This window comes from Mandrillus leucophaeus, unplaced genomic scaffold (assembly GCF_000951045.1).
Source record: "Mandrillus leucophaeus isolate KB7577 unplaced genomic scaffold, Mleu.le_1.0 Scaffold1750, whole genome shotgun sequence".
In the NCBI taxonomy this organism is placed as follows: Eukaryota; Metazoa; Chordata; class Mammalia; order Primates; family Cercopithecidae; genus Mandrillus; species Mandrillus leucophaeus.
Genome location: NW_012101755.1, coordinates 147059 through 151504, shown reverse-complemented (window position 1 = coordinate 151504; position 4446 = coordinate 147059).

Sequence of the window (4446 nt, the reverse complement as noted above, 5' to 3'; positions counted from 1 at the left end):
CAAAGTTCTGTCAGCACCATAGGGAAAGAAATTCCAGTCAATACCATTCAAATACTTTCATCTGAATATAAAAGGACATACTATCTACTCTTCCTGTCAGTTTTCTTGGGCAGTTTGAACTTGCTCACCTAATATGGTCATGTTAGGTAGAATTTATCTTTTTTGTTCAAATCATAGATCTTTTTTCCTTTACTTACAGGAATTGGCAAGTATACAGCTTTTGACTTACTGTAAAACTTTCGAAGTCATCACTTTAAACAGATCTTTACTTTAAGATCTTAAGAAGACTATCAGTAACTAATGGAGTACCATGGTGATTTAATCAATTGGTGACTTGAAGGAAGTTATTGTAAGTCAATATTTAAGGTTCATCAGTGCAGTGTCGAAAGCAGCAGAAATTGACTTGCAGGCATAGGTGTACTTCAGTATTGTAGGTATTAGCTTCATTTGTCAATAAGGATAAATGAAAGCCAAGAAAGATTATTAATTGGGTTTGCCAAAGTTACAAAACACTGGAGTGACAGATCCAAAAAAAGAGCCTATGTTGTCTGACACCCAAATTCCATCTGAGAGTACTACATAATATTGCCTCCAGCTAAATGCTACGAGTTTGGTGGATAGCAGGCTCAATGCAATGCTTTTTATTGTGACTTTTTGATAATTAATGACTGGGAATGCCTTCTCTGTTCTTTCTAAGATGTTAAACTGTTTCTCAGTGAGTTCTCAGCCATGAATCTCTGTTCTGTACTTGCCTATATTTCTCGCCCCATTGACTTCACAGCGAGATGGAATATGGGAAAGATGTAAAGCCTCTGCCCCTTTTTCCATTAGTGACAATATTTTTCCAGTTCAGTTACAGGTTTAAGCACAGGCTCTTTGTTAGCCAATTCATCTAACACCTCACTCACACTGAGTCTCAAACACACAAATGCCTCCTAAATCTTTCTGTTCTTATTCTATTAATTTAAGAGAAAAAAATAATGATATTTCACTCTGTTTTACTTTATATCTTTTTATCATGAAATAATATGACTTCTGCAATAACTTACTGATAAGATGGATTATCAAGAATTATTGATTAAATTCTATTCATTTGTGAGCAACTACTTTTTAATCCCATTTCTCATGGGCTGGGATTTATTTCCTAAATCAGATTTGCCTTTGTGATAGGTAGCAATACTTTGAGAAATATAAATAATGACATTGATGTCTTCCAATCAGTATACAGAATAATACATTTAATTAATTTTCTTACCTCATCCCAGAGGCAATTGAAAATTGAAGACTTTTCCTCTCCAAACTGTGCTGAACACGCTTGCAAAAGTGTCTCTTAATAGAAAAAAAAAAGACTGTGGCAAGGTGCAAAGGAAAGAAACTGCAATAAAAGGACTTGTTACTCTGGAAGCCAACGTACCTGGATAACTAGTTGCCAGTCAACTGAGATTGTAACACAGATAACTGAGTAAGATATTGGTAACACTGAATTTGAGGAGAACATACCCCAAACTGTATTTCTAGTATGTGATCTTTAAAATATTTGTGTGGTTTATTTATCCCACTGATTTTTTCATTTAAATGCATACATTATAAACTATATGTTTTAAAAATTAGAACAATCAAGATTTATTTATTTTAAACTTTCACACATTTTGCTGATGTGTTTAAGCAATGTAATCTAAAATTATAGTTAACATGCATGTTTCAACATAGTTTCATTTTATTATGTGACTTAATTAACTGTAATTCAGCAAAATAGATGAAACTCAGTAAGTTTCTCAGAATATGCCCTTTCGATTATTAAAATCCCTGGATTTTTCTTGCATGGAGAATACTTGGCATAGCCAAATGCATCTGTTAAAAGAAGTAACATCTAATCTAAAGATTTTTTTCCCGCTGTGATTGATGGACATTTTTTGAAGAACGCAGTTTGTCAAGAAGACTTTCCCTTTACCTTCTTGAAATTCCTGTTTCAAGCCGGTGCAAACAATTTCCTGCCTGTGATGGCATTCAGGACATGAGATATCCTTGTCTTTGACAGCAAAGGACATTTGTTTTGTTTGAGTTGCACTCTTATCACTGACAACAATAAAATTGTCAAGTGTGCTATTTGACACATCAGATTCAATAAGAACCTTTGTGTATGTAAGCTACATTGTATATAATGTTTTCTTTCCTAACCAATGGAACAGAAAGCTAGTATTTGGGATATTCATATATTGAATGATGAAATATGATATGAATGTAATTACACAGCGTAATTATAAGGAACCAGGAGTATATTTTTGTGTTAATTGATGAAGTATAATGTAAACTATTTATGAAATTATACATTAGAAATCAAAGGGGGTAGTATAATAAATAGTTAAAACATAAATACATTTTATTTCTCAACAAAGGTTTGAGGTTAAACGTCTTAGTTGTCATGGGAAAATGCAATTAAAATTAGATGTATATATCTCTGTTTAGAAAAAGTCACTATCAATTGGAAAGAATATTTAATTATTTATTCGTTCATTCACTTCTTACACTTATTGAATCCATTTTCTTCTGACCCAACTCAGATAAACATTTTTGAATGAATTCAATATTTGTAAGTGAAAGGAAATGTACCTAACCACCTTGTGACTTGCTGAGGTAAATTAGATGAAAATAAATTTAAGGAGTAAATTTAACATTCATAACTTTTAAAGCTACACAATTTATACTACTGCTGGCAAAAATTACAATTACATTGAATCTCAGAACAAATTTCAGTTAAAATGTAATTCATAGTTCTACAAAGATCTAACTATATTCTATTAATTTAAAATAATAGTAAATCTGCCACAATATAAGATCCTAGACACTGTGTAATAACTATGAATTTTTTTAAAAAGTCACCAGCAATTTTTATTTTTAGTGTCTGTGAAGCAACTCTCATTTACATTAAAGTTATACTATAATTAGATCATATTTTTATAAATATAGAAATCTCTCAGTCTTTAATTTCTTAATTTCTTACTTTGTGAGACTCCTAAAATATAATTTAGATGTACCTTGAAATATAAAATTAATAAACATATGATAGGAATAAAAGTATAGTATTTTCATATTTTAAATGCATTATATTTTCTTGAAGCACTATATCTAGTTACATATATATATAATCTCAGTTATATAGTACTATATAACTCAGCACTATATATATATATATAGTACTGAGGTCCTTACCAATAAAATTTTAGGTAAGAATTCTCATATTATATTTTCTTAAGTATAACTGAAAGAATTCTTCTGAAGTTTTATTCCTTCTGAGGTAATATATAGACTACCGGCCTTCAGGAAGATATGACTTCTTTTCAAGAGATGAGGGATATATACATTAAATGATTTTCTGTGTGTGTCAGCATGTGTAGGTATATCTAGCGTAGAGTCCATTCATGCTTAATATGCACCTAGAGTTGCATTTGTGTTCAAAATGGAGAAAAAGGGGTAGGGAAGTCTCCCTATTGTATTATCATTACGATTTGCTCACTTCTTCATTTCATTGCCTCTTCTTGTTTCCTCTCCCTCACTTGCCAATCTACTCAAAGCCCTGGTTCATACATAGTCTGAGGATGACGGTCGGATTCATTTCTAGATTTGCTACTGAGTTGCATTAGTTTTCCGGCCGGTGAATGACCAAAGTCCATGAGACTATTCAGGCATTTGAGAAATAATAGTCTAGATTTTACTGAGAAAAGGAGTTAGCTATGAATTAGTAGATTTTAGAAGTTATAATTAATAGGTGAATACATAATTAAAATTACTTAGTTTGAGACCTGTATAGCCTTTAAATTTTTTAAGCCATAGAATTTTAAACTAATCAAATACACCAAAATAAAAACAAATCTTGGATGTATTTACTCTTTTTAAAAAATGATGATGCATTCACAGTATGTGTAATTAAATACATAGTTATTAATCTAATAATAATGCTAATGAAATATCCTAGCATAGAGTAGATGGTGTGTCATAATCCTTCCCTCTAATGCACAGCAGAGAGTTAAATTTTCACCTGACTACACTCTATTTGGGCTTCTACCAGAGTATACTACTTTTGACCTTCTGGCATTCTCCAGGGAATGCATATATATCTGTTCGGGTCACTGTTTGCCACATCCAGCAACCACCTTGACCTAGAATCCTTCTGCTCACGGTTTACCAGGCCCTTGTAGCATGTCATGTCATCCTCTGTGTTCAGTCTAACTTCTCAAAGGCAGCTGCTACTGGTCCGAACTGCTTCCTTCTAATTTTGGGCAGTGAGCTGCCTCTTCAGTTCCCCACAGGAATCACTGAGAACAGGTTGTAATGTTTAACAAGATTTTACTGAAGGCTTAGGAACACTAGAAGAGAAATATAACACAACGACCTTTAAAAAGATGCTCAATGGAGCCGTTCTCAGGGAGCCAGCATCAACATATTTCT